General features: G+C 43.5%; 1 protein-coding gene across 16 annotated transcripts in view; it reads right to left on the bottom strand.

Moving 5' to 3' along the window:
- The window catches only part of SMAD1 (SMAD family member 1), a 79895-nt gene extending 63732 nt beyond the window's left edge, over positions 1 to 16163 (bottom strand). Inside the window, exons 1-2 of one of the 16 annotated variants that reach the window (XM_023626135.2) lie at positions 14730 to 15689; positions 14438 to 14565 (exon numbers count right to left, since the gene is read on the bottom strand). The gene's annotated coding sequence lies outside the window, so the exon portion shown is untranslated. 16 annotated transcript variants of the gene reach the window in all.
- Between the last annotated feature and the right edge of the window lie 690 nt (positions 16164 to 16853).

Raw genomic sequence — 16853 nt, forward strand, 5'->3', positions numbered from 1 at the left:
TTCTGTATAGAATGGAATACCACTGTATTAGAACTTCTAGAAATTTATTCCTGTGTACAGGGTTAGAATATATGGCCTAATTCCGGGTGAACACGATATAGGTGGGAATGTACTTTTTTATTAAGCAATTCAGCCACATGATCAAAAATTTAATTTTACAAAATGGCATATCATAACAAAAAGTAAGTTTCCTGCCCATTCTAGTTCCTTCGTCCCCTTTCCATTAACAGTTCAAATATGCTTCAAATTTTTCAATGCATGAATTTCTTACCAAAAAAAGTTCTGTATTACTCAAATATCTCAAGAGCAATTTGTTCCTGTCCCTTTTCCAGTATATAAATCTGTTACTCAGAAGAATAAAATAACTTCTAAAAATCAAAGTTTACATAACCACTGAAACAAACATTGAGATCAGCCAGATTTCACTCTCCTCCACATGACAATCAATGACATCCTGTTTTCAATCTGCCAAAAACTGGACTGGACTTACAAATATTCGCTTGGCCACCTCAGAGGAGACTAAACAAAGAGCAGCAGCCCCCTTCCAGAACAGCAAGAGCGAAAAGAAGCCAAGTGCAACGTCTGTCACTGGGTTATACGCTGTGGATATGAGCAAGCATCATCACCTATAGAATTAGGTGAGACGTGCGCCATAAATCTACACCATTTCTGCTCAGATGCACTCCTGTCCATTAACGTCCCCACAGTGACTGACTGACAGTCAGAATGGAAAAACCTAAGAGAGTGCTCCGAGAAGACTTCAGAACCCAAGTTCTCCTCCTTTATACGTTCAACTACTAAGAGACCATTAGTCTCCATTAACTCACTACTTAACTGAACAATCCTTTAAGCAATGCTGAAATTACCACGAACGTGAAGGTGCAGTCGAAAGACAATGAATCTGATACAGCTCCCACCACCACCAAGCTTACAGTCATGAAGTGTGTGGGGGAGGAACAGGAGAACCATATTACAAGTTTGGCTGTCATAAGAGTTGAACCATCCGTTCAGGCTGTTTTTCTGAGGAACATATGTGCAGGGAGAGTGGCCAACAATCTGTGCCATTTTCTTTGCCCCAATTACATCTCCTGTGCATCCTGGGCTTTGTGTTACCCACTGTGCGATAGAAACCAAACGAGCTCAACTGACTATCCACCAGTTGCATCAACGGGTATGAACAATGGCATGGATAATCCAAAGCAGCCTTAATAAAAATTAACCATTGCTTTTGGAATGTGTTATGCTTTATCAAAGAAAGCTTTTAATTTCTTATCATGTTTTGGTTACAGTAATAATAAAACAATTATATACCCTGGAGAATATAGTAAATTCTAAAGAAATGCCTGTTCAAGACTCAAATGTGGCTGTGGAAAGTCTGTAAGTGGATGACAGAGAATTAACTACCATGGTTTTATTACATTACAAAAACTTACAAACATTTTATCATATAAATCACTCTTTCTTCTCAAAATTCATACACCATGCTGGCCCCTCCATCAATTTTCAACACAGCTCAAGTATTCAGAAAGAATAAAAAAATCATTCTCAGGGCCAGCCCCGTGGCCAACTGGTTAAGTTCACGCACTCTGCTTCGGCAGCCCAGGGTTTCACTGGTTTGGATCCTGGGCACGGACATGGCACCGCTCCTCAAGCCATGCTGAGGCGGTGTCCCACTTGGCATAGCCAGATGCACTCACAACTAGAATATACAACTATGTAATGGGGGGCTTTGGGGAAAAGAAGAAGAAAAGAAGATTGGCAACAGATGCTAGTTCAGGTGCCAATCTTTAAAAAAAAAAAAAAGAAGTCATTCTCACATCACCAACATCACCACCATAATGAAGCATGAAACATGGTTCTGAGCACTTACCTATTAGCTCTCTTAATCCTTATGAAAACCCTATAAAGATCATTTTGGAGATGATGAAACTGAGGGGTAGAAAGGTCAAGGAGCTTGCCAAGCTAACCCTTCTACCCTGCTGCTCCTATGTACCTCCTCCTCTGCCTCATGCATAAAGTGGAGGGACTGACAAGCAAAGATTTGCTTAGTCTTATTTTAATCCCTCCAACTCCTTCCCTTCCCAGCTTATTTTTGTTTTCATTGTTGATTTCCTTCTCGATATCTTCCCACTTTCTTAGAACATGGAAAAACCAGAGTTTTATTACGGCAGCAATGACAAAATTAAGTTCATTTTAATCTAAAGAGCCTAGAATGGGATAAGAAGTTATAAGGTGTAACTCAGCAAGACATAATGAAATGGGCACCATTACTTCACACCCACAGCTCATGTATATGGTCAATTCAACATACTTTTCCTATAATGAGTCTTGGAACATTAAAATTAAACCCCTTTAAGAAATTCATTTTCTTTACAGTCCCACTGATTATTCTTAGGGTCCTTTACTGAAAACATAAACAAAATGGAACAAAAATTACTGGCTCAGTTTTTTCTTGAGGTCATACATCTCCATTAAAGCAAATGTAGAAACGGAGAAAATTTAACCAGAGGACGCTTTCAAGCATCATATTTTATTATGGGTAAAATATTAAAATATTCATTTTAATGGCTCATACACAGCTGGCAGCCACAATGCTCTCTATAGATAAAGGCAAAAAATAGTACTCTCAACTGTAGAGGGTTTGAGTGAGGGGATGGTAAAGCAAACCGTGTACTGGTGTGGCAGAAGCAACAGTCGACAACACTACCGCTTCAGTGTCCTATCTGCCTCCCGATCCCCTTTGCTTCCTCTATTCCAGGGTTTCTCAGCCTTAGCATGCAGGATATTTAGCAGCATCCCTGGCCTCTTCCCACTAGCTGCTGGTCAAAACACTCCTGCCTTCCCCTCAGTGGTGACATCCAGAAATTTCTCCAGACATTGCTCAATGAGCAACTGCTCCACCCCACCACACTTTCCCTCTGCTTTTCTCCTCGTGATCTAACCGCCTCAGGTCTCAACGGTCTTATCTAGCTCCACTTCTAGATCTAGGACAAAGGAATTGCTGACTCCTTCACGAAGGGAAAAGGGAAAGATGTCAAACACACATACCCTTTCTTCCTATCTTTTTTCTCCTCAAAGAAAAAAAGGGGGAGCAAAAAGTTAATCCTCAGAATTAACTGGCACATCTGGAGCCCTTACAACAGGTATCACACGGCACCAAGTGTTACTGGGTATAAAAGCCAGTTCGTAACCATAAGGAATCTACAACACGCCACAGGTCATGTTTCCTGACATGTTTTAAAAAACAGCAAAATGAGGGGCTGGCCCCGTGGCCGAGTGGTTAAGTTCGCGCGCTCCGCTGCAGGTGGCCCAGTGTTTCGTTGTTCGAATCCTGGGCGCGGACATGGCACTGCTCATCAAACCACGCTGAGGCAGCATCCCACATGCCACAACTAGAAGGACCCACAACGAAGAATATACAACTATGTACCGGGGGCTTTGGGGAGAAAAAGGAAAAAATAAAAAATCTTAAAAAACAAAAAACAAAAAAACCCAGCAAAATGAAAAAATTCACTCATCAAGCACCTACTGTGCATCAAGCCAATAGTTCTTAACACTGCTATACATTAGACTTACCTGAGGTACTTTTTTAAAGCTCCCCATCGTGACGCCTGAACAGGATCCCCCTGGGGGGCAGACCCAGGCATTTCTGTGGTGGTCGTTATTCATGTAATTCTGATAGGCAGACAAGTTGAGAACCGCTGTGCTAACACAAAGATCGTAAGGACACTGTCCACACCCCTCAAGGAACTCACTCTAAAGAATAAGATAACTAACTCTAACAAAAGCTATTAAAACAGAAGCTGGACTAGACAAGCAGGTTTGTACTGGTCCTCAAAGTTACAAGATCCTCAGTGCAAGTCCTACATTTATGACCCCTTAACCCAACTTTATCAAGCTGTGTAAGAGATACACGACCAACAGAAATATACATATAAATAGAGACACTCAAAAACTTCCTAAAGAATCCACGAAGGTAGAGGCGGGCAGGAAGCAAGAGCTCTACCAACTGCATCAGATTTCCTTCCTAATCCCTTGACTTTTAAAGATTACCCCAATTCTAAGAGAAACACCTTCAAACTAAGATGCTATAACATGAATAACAATGGCTTGTTATTTAACTTTTCATGTTATGGTAGCCTCCCCTTACCAGTAAGATTGCTTCTTCAGGGCAGAAACTGACGGATCCGTTTCCGTATCCCTCCCCAAACACAGCCCAGGGCTGAACACACAGTAGGAATGGACGAAATACTTGCTGAATTGACACCAGCGTAACAAAAAGCAGAACCCCACGGTGAGGGTGCATCTCTTTTAAAGCAGGCCTTCCTGGAATACAGATCAACATCTCAGCCTGCACAATTTGACAAGACAAAACTCTTCAGTGTTTAAATGCATATAAATGCTATAAATAGAGCTTGGGTGCCAATCATTTAAATAGTGCTCAAGTTAATTTTGTTCAGCTAACAGAAAAACATTTAAAACCCATCAAACATTCCCTCAAGCTTGAACAAACTAAATGGAAGTCCCGAGCACACAAATGTGAACACTGGGAAATAAAAGAGGTTGTTATTAATTATGCCAGACTGCACAGCCAGGAACAGGCAAAAAGCAAAACAGGAAGCTGTAACAGACGAGATGGAAGTATGTACAATCAGCCGTCCTGAGCCTTCATAGGGCTAAATGGATAGTTTCTAAAGCAACAGTCAGTGCATCATTATTCCCTTTCCTGAAAAGCTACTCTCCTTGATAAAACGAAGACCCATTTTCCCAGTCTTCACCCTCCGTCTCCAACACAGCTGCAAGAGTTAGAGGGACAGGTCTGCCCAGCGTGTACAGCTCAGGGCCCTCTGCCCATCACTGTCACTCAACAAGGACTTAAGAATGGGGAGGGATGGTGACAGGCCACGTGGTGAGCCCGCAGGTGAGATTTAAAAGACTTTTCTTTTTCCCCCAACTTTGAAATATCTGCAGATCATTTAAAAGAAATGAGATGGTGAGGCAGAAGATGTGGACAAATTCTATGCTGTCTAGTGGCTACGTAAGAACTCACTTAATGCTAAGGTGGCATCAGAGAGGTAAGGATGCCACCAATAACCAGAGATTGTTCCCTCACAGGCAGCATATGAAAAGCATTTTTTTTTTTACATCCATGACCCTGTTATCCTTAGAGAAATCCGGGAAATTAAATGTTGATGCCTGTAATTTTTTTTCACTTTATAAGAGGTTTTACTACATGGGAGACTTTTCTCACTTTGATACCTTATAAACTAGTCCACCTCAACAATCAAAACCATATTCCAAGACCATCACTGTCTCATATGAATAAGGTAAATGCCGCTATAGATAAAATCTAATACTGCAACTCAAGTAGGAAAGAAAGAGGCCCATCTCGATGTGCTCTATGAAGCGTTGGTGTCTTTAAGGTTCACTGATCACACCAGCTGATTGAGAAATGGCAGATAACTGATAGCCCCTAAAGGGCTGAGGACACCTCACATCCTAATGAGGAGACTCCTAGTCCAAAATCATGTCAGGCAGGGTAATAGGTTAATATAAAGGAAGCGGGATGGAGAAGGCCTGCCTCTCGTAACTCCAGCTTGTATTTATCGTGTGCCTCTTCTAACTCCAGCTTCTCTTACAAGGCAGGAACAGTCGAATCAATGAGAAAAGCTCAGTTTCCCCAGACTGGTCCTCCTGGGACACAGAGTAATACAATAAAGTAATAAAGAAGGCTTCACGCCCATTCCAGTGAAGAGCCTGATCCAGGACACAGCAGAACATGTTACTTTTATTAGTAGTTTGCATTTCATTTGCCTGTTCATGGCCTTTACTGATTTTTCTATAGGGGTGGCGTTTCCTATTGATTTTAAAAGCTCCTTACAAAAAGCAGTAAGTTACTACAAATTTGTTGCCTGAAAGGTTGTCTTTGTGACTGTGTGTTTGGTCAGAGAAATGCTGTCAAATCTATAAATTTTTCCTTTATGGTTTCTGCCTTTGGAGCAACGTTTAGAAAGGCTCTACAGCTGCTATTAACACCCCCATCTCTTGAGATGATGCAAATCCATCTTCCCTTCCCTCTGACCAGTGACAAGAACCCATGCCAGAATCTTTCTGCACTGAGCATGTGTTACTATAATGAAAAAATATCTTAACACTGATGAATGCTATAGGAAAAGCCATAGAGAAATTGAGAATACTTACTTTTATTAGCTCTGAGCAACTTAACTTTTTAAAATCATTAAAGGGCATTCTTCTCTTAGTTCAACTTCTATCCTTTTCTTAAAAACCTTTACCTAGAATTGTCAGGGAAATGCTCCATCTACAAACTCCCAAACTTGAGATTTCACAATTTCATTACGGGGATTCCCACCGCTTTACTCTGCTCAACTCATTCAGTCCATGACAGTCCTTATAGCCTGTTTTGACCCCTTATCTAGATTGGATTTGCTACTGCTCTCATTAACATTCTAGACTCTAAAATCACACTGGTGTTTATATAAATAGCCAACATTTTCTGAATGCTTCTTATACGCCAGGTCCTATGCTAAGTCCTTTATGTATTCTGTACTTCACCAACTTAAGACGCACCCCCTTGCCCCCATTCTAACGCCTGAAACCAGGAAATTAATAACCAGTGGTCTGTCATGTCTAACTAACAGTTGTTTCCTCAGTAGTACATGAAATAATGTCTTACAATCAGCAGCGTCTTAGATTAGATGAAACATGGACGTATAACTCATTTCATCTCACTAGCAATCCTGAGGTGGAGACTATTATCTTTATTTTTCAGATGAGGAAAGTGAGGTACAAAAGTTAACTGTAGCTCTCCTCAAGGTACAAACGGCGAGGTTTCGGGGCCTGGACCTAAACCTGGGCAACCTGACTCGAGAGCTTCATTTCTTCATGGATTTGCTATCCCTAGGCCAGAATCATCTCTTACCAACATTTCTCCCCAATCTTACTATCAAGCCACCAAGTTATTCTAGAAAGCCACAACTGCCTCGTCTGCTCCACAGCCACATCAGACTTCACCCCAGGCTTCCCCGCTGCTGTTTAGACTTTGAATTCTCCATAGATTTCCTGGCACATTAACTACAACAGTTCTTCCAAAACTTCTCCATTATTCCTAAACTTCCAATGCCATCTGCTGATTCCCTCATCTCACCACACCAATGAAGGGCCTGGCCTCTGACACGACTGGTAAAATCCACACAAGCCGGCACGAGCTCTGCCATCTGGTTTCCTCTCTAACCTGGACCCCATTCAGCTGCTTGCTCGGACAACTCTCCCTCCTTACCATGGCTACTATTTTGTCCCCTGTGCTCCAGATCATTAACTCTTCGTCTTTAATTGCTCCTGTCCATTGACTTCTTTCTCTCAACCTTTAAAGAGGAAGAGGTCTCATCTATTTTGAAACGTAAGTCACTCAAGGGCATTTAAGAATCTATTTCTCGGGGCCAGCCCCACGGCTAAGTGGTTAAGTTCAGGCGCTCCACTTCAGCGGCCCAGGGTTTCGTTGGTTCGGATCCCAGACGCAGACACAGCACTGCTCGTCAGGCCACGCTGAGGTAGCGTCCCACATAGCACAGCCAGAAGAACCTACAACTAGGATATACAACTATATACTGCAGGGCTTTGGGTAGAAGAAGAACAAAAAAAGAAGATTGGCAACAGATGTTAGCTCAGGTGACAATCTTTAAGGAAAAAAGATTTTTCATTTCTTAATAGACTGTCTCTCTTCACTCAACCGTATTCACCTGATTACCTCAACCTTTTCTCCTTCACCCTGAACAATACATCTCCCTCTCTGAACCTACTCCGGAATCTCTCTTCCCTTGGCTTCCTGGTTAAAGTGACCCTCTGACCCCTCACCTTTCTTCCAGTTCCTTCGTCTACTTCAAAGGCATCTCCCTTCTCCTAATGCCTAATTGTGGGCTTTAATGGAAGATTCGACCCACCAGCTCTTTGTTTCTCTGTTCATGATGCTCTCAGCCTACCCATCTGCTCTTGGAAGTCTACCCATCATTTCTAGGAGATCACTGCTGGGGATCCTCATGTAAAGCTCTGAGCGCTTCCCCAAGCTGCAGCTTCGTTATGTATCTCCAACTTGCCTGTAGAATACTTAGACGCCCCAACTTAAATCCAACCTGTCAACTCTAATTTATCATTCACACAATCTTTATTCCTTCTACAACCAGTTCTTCCCTATTCTTAAGTAAGGGCTCTACTAATTTTCCAGCCACTCAGGTTGGAAACTTAAGAATAATCTCTGACACCTCTCTCTTCCATTGCTCTACAGCCAAATAACCATCTTGTGTTTTTTTGCTCTCAAACCCATCTCATCAGATAGATAACTCAAATTGCTTTCTTACGAATCTCCTGGTATACAGGCTCTGCCCTCTACAATCCAAAAAACCGTATGTTTAAACACCTTCAGTGACTTCCCAATGCTTCCTTATTCTGGCACTCTGAGGTCCCCAAACTCCCACTGAGTGTAACCTTTATGACCATCTCTCCCACCTCACCATACTGGGCCCCATCAGGAATCCCCACTGTGGTCAGGCAACGCTGCTAACCAGCCTCTAGATCTGTGCTCTCCAACATGATAGCTACAGTGGCTATTTAAACATAAATTAATTAAAATTAAAAATGCATGGGGCTGGCCTGGTGGTGCAGTGATTAAGTTAGTGCACTCCACTTCCACGGCCCAGTGTTCACAAGTTTGGATCCCAGGCATGGACCTAGCACCACTCATCAAGCCGTGCTTCGGCGGTGTCCCACATAAAATAGAGGAAGACTGGCACAGATCTGAGCTCAGTGATAATCTTCCTCAAGCAAAAAAAGGAAAACTGGCCACAGATTTTAGCTTAGGGCCAATCTTCCTTACCAAAGGGAAAAAAAAAGTTCTCTTCAGTTGCACTAGCCACACTTCAGATGCTCAACAGTCACTTGTGGCTAGGGCCTACAGTACTGGACAGCGTAGATACAGAACATTTCCGTCACTGCAGACAGTTCTATTGGACAGCGCTTCTCTAGAGATCCTCAACACTCATGCCTACCTCCTGAGTCTCCCACGCCATGACTCTGCCCAGAATGTCTCTCCCTTCTACCTACCAAACCCACATGTCCTTCTACACCAATGTGGTCCTCATGTGAGCTGTCTGTACAAGCGACTTTCACACTACCTTGCAAGAACTCTTGTAATACTGTTGCATTTTTCATTTTTGTGTGTCTTCTAATTACTGAGCCACTCAGAATAAACGGTCACTGAATAAGTGGAGCATATACTCACTACAATACTGTATCAAAATTATCAAATAAGGGATATGTAACACCCCTCCTCCATTAAAAAGACACGTTTTCTTTCAATAACAAACAAAAGATCCTGCATTTAGCTAACTAAATAATGACTTAATTTAATGCCTAATTATAATGCTTGAAAGATAATTAGTTCCCTTTTTTTTCCTGTGGTGTTTGAAACTGAAAGAAAAATCTATGAAGGTCTGAAATACTTCCACTTTGCATAAGCACACCACAAAGAAACCACAAAAGATAGACAAGGAGAGGAAAATAAATGAACAGTTTGTGTAACTATACCCTATCTGAATTGTAGGAAAAAAATATCTATAGTACAGCTACCCTAACATTAAGCAGAAACTACAAATAAAGCATTAAAATATTACGTGTATAAATACATTTTTGATTCAAAAGCTAGACCTTTTTTTCTTCCTCTTTGCAAACATCATGTAGCGAATATTTAATTCTGAGCTCAAAAGCATGTACAAGCATAATTAACTGTGTGTATGTGTCCCTTTAAATTCAGGCTTGTGGTCTCAAGAAAATTACGAAACCAATCCACCACACCACAGACCTGGGTTCTTACAAGAGAACAAGACTCCTTATCTGAACACTAGGAACCGAGCAGAGAAGAAATTTGGGAGAATCGCCAGGTAAGGATTCGTCAAACCTTGGAGGTTTTAATGCATTACAGTCAACAGGGAGTCTGCCCTGAAGTTCTGATTTCAGCTTATAACAAAAATTACAAAGATGATAAACTGCTCAAATACTGCGGTTCCCAGTGCCTTCCAAAAAATCTGAAGTAGCCACTGGAGTTGAACTGTTTATGAAAGTCTGGCTTTTCCCATCTGAAACATAGCTTCCCTTATGCAAATGAATGTTCTACAGAACCTGCTCATTTCTGCAAGTCAGCCAGCAACAGCTGTAAATGTGACTTTTTGGCCTAGCGGACTAGTTGCACATCTCTAAAACTGACACCATCTCAATGATGAACACCAAAAGGAGGATTTTAATTTAGAGTTTGAGTAAGTACATTCATGCTACTTAGCTTAGCTATTTTTTTTTTTAAAGAAAGTTAATCTAGAAGAGGTGTTAAAAATACTTCAGGTATTTTTGCAGCAAATCAGATGACAGATCACCAGATTAGACTGAATAGTTGTACTACTAGGTAATAGCAGAAAAGGAACATAAAGAGTCAAGAGATTTCAATTTGGGGCAAAATGGAGATGCCTCGATTTGTTATCAAAGCAGGCCCTCCTCATCTTGGTACCAAAAACTAACACCAGAGCTTCCAGGTTGGAAGCTGGAGGTGCTGCGCCCGGGAAGAGTGTGGAAGCTCTGAACCTCTTCCCTACACCTTGTCTTATGTCGTTCTTCCATCTGGCTGTTCCTGAGTTGTATTCTTTATAATAAACTGGTAACAGTAAGTTTAAAAAAGAAAGAAACCACACGTAGAGGTACAATTACAGAGAACACTTCATCAGCCTCGAAATCACTTTATGACTTAATATCAAATTTCTCTTTTTATATTTAAATTATCCTTTTCTTCCTCTGACCTTTCCAACTCTCTCCCTAGTTCCCCTTAGCTTCTTCCCTAAATACCCTAAACTCTAGCTTTTGGTTAGGAATGCGATTTATTTTTGAGAGTCAAGAGATAACATTCACATAGCAGCACTGCCTGATTTAATTTGAACTCTGTACAATCTTGGATCTTCCATTTTCTAGTAAGGTCCCGCTGATTAAATTAGAACATAGGGCTTTTCTTTTCCATCTCTAAAATGAAAAAAAAATCGATTTTAATCTGTAAAAAACATCTCTCTGAGGTTGTCAGACTTGATTCCTACTCGGCTCAAACAATCTTAGGTACAAAATGTCAAGACCATCCCAAAAAGTTCTTCTTTCCTCTCCTCCCGAAATTACCTGGGATATGCTCAGACCGAAGCTTCAGGATCACAGCGAGCAGGGTAGGAAAAAACACACAGACCAAGAAGAACTTAGCAACAACGCGAGTGATCCAGGTTCTGGCTTTCCCTCTCCCAATCACTAGCTGGGTGACTTTAGGCAAGCTAGTATGTTCTCTGGGCCTCAGACTACTCAACTTGATATGAACCAACTGTATCAGAAAATCTTCAAAGCAGCTTTTAACATGAAATCTCTCTCTTCTCTGGAAAGGAAATTACAAACGTTTGTGAACGCACTTGGCAAGGCAGTTCCTTGGACGTCCTTCAACTGAAACATCATGCAACTTGGGTACTCAGGGGTCCACACAAGCTTACCAGGGCACATAAGCATTTTTAGATTGGAGGATGAGAGTGAGAAGATACAGGATCCGCGATTTGATCAGCTCTTAAACAGTCCTGACCAAAAAAAATGTTAAGAACTGATGAACTATAAGACTACACAAAAGTAGACATTAAACGAAAAAAAAAAAAAAATCGCAAGGAATTTGCAATGAACCATTTGTATCTCAAAGTGCAGTGTTTTACAGCTAAGGGATGACTAATTTTGATGAGATAAACTGAACTACTAGAGCTTTCCGCCTTAGGACCATCAGTTTGTGAACATACAAGAAAAACGCAAGGGGAAAGTGGTAGGAATGAGCCAGAAGAGCCGAGATAAAACTAATCTGGCTTTGAAATGCATTACTTTTATGTGACATTTATTCTTCCAATTATGTTCTGCTTGTATCCGTTATTAACATTATGCTCCCTTTCTCAAGCACTTAAAAGAGGACAAGAGAAGACAGCCCAGAAAAGTACAATAGAGGACAAATTTGTCTAAAGACCTAAAAAACAAAAGCAAAGTCATATCTATACTGGAAAAATAAAGCCCAACAGAACAATGATTATTTGGGTATTCTACACCAAAAAAAACCCCAAAAAATACCGTTAAGAAGCTCTGGAGTCAAACTACCTTATTCATATCTCAGCTAAGATTATAAATCAAAATCACTAGTTAAGAAGCCTGACGCAAGACACTGAATCACTCTGAACTCCGTTTCTCTACCTGTAAAATGTGACAACAGAACTTAAGGAAGTTTTGAGGCTTAAATGAGATATGAGTATTAAAAACAAGGACACAGGAAAAACTCAGAAAAAATTAGCTACAATTATTTCTCACACTCAAAGCTCTTAATCAAATTAGAAGCCATCACACCAAAGATTATATGATCCACAGAAGAGTCAACTTCGTTTTATCCGGGAGGTTCAACTGTCACTTCCAAACTGTTTTTTATTTTAAAAAGAGCAAACTAGTAAGCAGCAAAATTAATGGACACATTTTTTTCTCCCTTGGACCCCACACACTCATCAGTAGGGGTAACAAGCAGAGGAGGAGCTCAAAGATGAGCAGAAAAGGAGGAAGAGGAGAGGTAAAGGCCCCAGAGCTGCAACGTCCAATAGAACCTTCTGCGATGATGGAGGGGTTCTACAGAGACACTGTCCAATGTGGCAGCCACTAGCCACAGGTGGCTATCGAGCATTGAAATGTGGCTAGTGCTACTGAGAAGATGAATTTTTATTTAATTTTAATTAATTTCAATTTAAACACTCAGATGTGGCTAATACCTGCCTTATTAGACAGCACAGTCTCAGATGACCCATAAATCCAATAAGGATTGCCAGAAATTTAAGCAAAAAACAAGGGTCTTCTTGTCCTGAATTGTTTCTATGTTCAATTCACATATCTCTGTTTTCAGTGGAGACCCAGTAACTATAACTAGCTAAAGAAATGACATGTCAGCTGATACATCAATACAGTGCAACTCAGTGCTAATAAAAGTATCAGAGATAAAAAGTATGTGGTCCTCTGATATTTTAGAAGGTCCCTAAGGCCAAATTACATTCCAGTTCACATGAAGCATGGTTCAGGACATGCATCAGAGTTGCACAGGTCCTTATCAGTACCCCAAAAGCATCTGTTTCTCCACCCTCAAATGGAAAGCTACTTAGACAATGCAGACTGACATCTCTGCATTTATCTTCAATTTATTTTCAAAAATTCAGAGTTCTGTGACCCTTTTCCTCTTTCAGAAACAGAAGCACTCCTAACCAGTTCAGCTTTTCCACTATAAACAAAATCTCTGTACCACCCATATCAGAAGTATAACGCCAGACTCCTGCTTAGCTGCCCCTGTAATACGGTTTAATTATGATGACTGAACTAATAGGCTGACATCATAGACTTTTACAGGCTGACCCCATGTCATCCTGATGTATCATTTTGCACCAGTTCAGTGCTGTAAATCAATTTAAGATCTCAAGCAGGTTGAAAAGGCTGGTAATGATGCTTTCTCTGCCGTCTCTGGAGACTCTACATTATACACAACTTACATTATTTATAAAGCCCCAATGATGCCTCCATTAGCCTTGTAAGACTACACAAATGAGATCTTTTATACACACACAACTTGGCCTTGATTGTGTAGGCGACTGCAGCTAAAATATACTGGTCTAATTACACTCAAGTTTACTCTTTTTCCAATCCGTTATTAAATTTTACCTTTAACAGAGAATTACTAGAAATCAAAATTACAAACAGCAATTTAGGTTTTAATAAATGTATTTGGGAAAATAAGACATCCTCTTAATGCGTTATGAACTTAGCAGAAAAAATTAAATTCCAAGAGGTTTAAGAGGTTAACATTTTTAATTGCCTAAAAACTGTCATTTCTCTAAAATACAAAGGTCATCAGCTCTTCAAGGGTATAAAACCAAAGGCTACTGCAAAAAGGAAAAATGTATTTGGTTACATACCTATGGTTGGAGGGATCAGAACTAAATCAAGGACAAATCACTACCCTCAAAGAAACCCAATCCTGCCCGGATCCTCCAGAGGCTCTGGCATCACCCACCTCTAGAAAAATCCTCTCTCACGACCCTGGTTACAGTTTCCTTAGAATTACAATATTACACAAATGTGCACCACCTGCACAGAAACAGCAAATAACTGCGAATGGAAAAGAGGGAGAGAGAGGAGAGGAGAGGAAAAATACTTTAATCAGTACAGCATATTTAGGCTTGGCACCTACATCAGAATAACACTCATGCAAAATATTTACACTAATTGAAAACGCTGGGGCAGTGAACAGTGTTTCTGCCTCTATTCTTTTTAAACAGTGGTTCCAATACAGCTCACTTACCTCCAATAAAACGTAAAGTGGTAATTACGAACAAGATGAAAAATCAACATGGGCACAGAACAGTTTTCTCATTGTGTTACTGAACGCAGGCATGCTCTCCACGACACGCAATTAGAGCGAGAAACGTTCTGAAATAAAGGCATTCTGTGATTTAGCTGCTAAGTTTCCGCAACAGGAAGACATACAGTACGCATGCAACTTCTGCACCATTCCGAAGACTCTGAAACTTCAGATACAATGGAAAGAACAGAACACAGGAGGAAAGAAAAAGGCCGGTTGTCACAGCACTCACGTAAACGATGCTTTCTCAGAAGACGGTTCTGAGACGCGCCTCAATTTTCAGAAAGGAAGCGCCTTGCCGACTATCTCGCACGGTGTATTTAAAAATCGTATGCGCCTCAAAATAAACAAAAGCCGCAGCTACTGTAGTTGTAAGATCCGGCAGGCATTTGTTCCTCCTCCCTCCTAAAGGCCATCAAGGAAACGCTCTCCCGGGAAGCCTTCGTATATATTAAGCCACTAGAAAAACAAGCCCACGTCTGTCTCTCTCTCACACCCACCACCCCCACCTTCCTACAGAAACAACCCCGAGAAACACTAACAAAGACAGGGAGCAGAGCAAAGGAACAGTTGTTCAGCAGCGAACTCACAAATGCACATGCAGTGAGGCAATCGAATCCGGTAAAGGGAAAGGAATGAGACGACACTTGGAGACGCAGGGGGGTGCAGGCGGAAGAGGAAAAAAAAAAAAATTACGCGCCGCCGCCAAACCTTCGAATAAATTAGAGGGAATTTCGGTGCGAACTCTCCTTGACCCCGATCCCCAAGAGGCTAGTTGGGGCAGAACAGGGGACCCGTGGGGGACGCGCAGGGGACCAGGGCACCAGGTGTCCCCCTCGTGCGAGAGCCGCTCCGCGCGCCGCCGAGCACCTCGAGAGGCGCGCCGGCAGCCGCCCTCCGCTCCCGCAAGGGTCGCCCGGCCGGCGCGGGACACAATGGGCCCGTGAGCCGCGCGCACGGCTCGGCCGGCTGCGGAAAGGGAAAGAGAAGCGGGGCGCGGGCGGAGGGGGAGGGGGCCCGGAGATCCCGCCGCGGGCCGGGCCGGGGGCGAGGCACGGGGCCGAGGAACGCGGCTTCCCCACCGGAGACCCAACAAAGACGCGAGGGGACCCCCAGCCGAGCCCTGCCGGGCGAGATGGGCGCGAGAGGAGGAGAAGGTGGCAGGTTCGCTCCTCGGAGCGGCCGCCATCATGGAGGGGGGTCCCCGGTCCGCCCCACGCGGGGAGGAGCCCCCTGCCCGCCGCCGCCCGCGCCCCCGCTCGCCCCAGAGGTGGCGGCGGCGCTGGGCAGCCCAGGGCGCCCGGGGAGGGCGGGGACGCGGCAGAGGGAAAGTTGGTTTCGGGTCTGTTTCGTTTTACCGGGTTGGCGGCGCGCCCGTCCGCGCGGGCGCACGAGTGGCGGGGCGAGCGGGGTCCCGCGGCCCCGGTCTGGCCGGCCGGGCGCTGCGCCGCGCTGCGCTCGCAGGGTCCCTCCCCGCGCTCGGCCCGGGCTGAGCCGCTCGGCCTCTCCTTCCTCCGCCCGCCAGCTCCCGGAGCCTGGATTGATCTGGTCGCGCTGGCGTCAGGGAGTCGGAGCCGCCCAGCCTCCACTCCTCGGCTGCCAATACCCGGCGCACTCGCCCGCCCGCTCGCTCGCTCGCTCACACGCGCACCCGCGCGCCGCCGCCGCCGCGCGACCAGGGATCCTCTCCAAATTCCCGGCCCAGCCGGCGAGAGCGCGACGCTGCGGGGCCCGAGGACGGCGCGGGGTAGCGGCCCGTGCCCCCTCCCTCCGCCCGGCCCCCAGCCCCCCGCCCCATTTATTCCAAGGAGAAAAAAACAACGCCGCGCGTTCGGACTTTCCTCCCCCTGCCTCCTTTAGTCCCGGTGGAGCGGACTTGGTGCATTATCTGCGAGGGAAGTTTTGTGGTCAGTGTTTATTCTCTGAAATGTTCATCAACGTGGCCGCTGCGCCCACCGAACCGTGCTATAAACGTGGAGCGCATTTTTGACAATTGTCCTTCGAGCCTCGCCTTCTTATGTCTAGTTTCCATTGACCCTCACTTACTCCCCAATGATTTGCAAGCTCCAAAAGTTGCACATACCCAGAATGAGATAGCCTAGTAACTGTTGCGTGTGCTTATACCAAACCCTGAATCGATACATGGGTCTTGTGCCAGTTCAGGATCTAATGATTCCAGTAGGTAACCTCGTTGCTCCAAATAATGAAAGATGCCTCAATAGAACTCTAAATGTTTTAAACCCAGTTTCTACAATCTTTTAGATGACACCAACCGTCCAAAATAAAAACAAACTAGCTCTCATCTACCTGATCTGCGTAGACATTGAAAATATATTTCCGTAAGAATTAGTTTTTC

Source organism: Equus caballus, chromosome 2 (genome assembly GCF_041296265.1).
Source record: "Equus caballus isolate H_3958 breed thoroughbred chromosome 2, TB-T2T, whole genome shotgun sequence".
Taxonomy (NCBI): domain Eukaryota; kingdom Metazoa; phylum Chordata; class Mammalia; order Perissodactyla; family Equidae; genus Equus; species Equus caballus.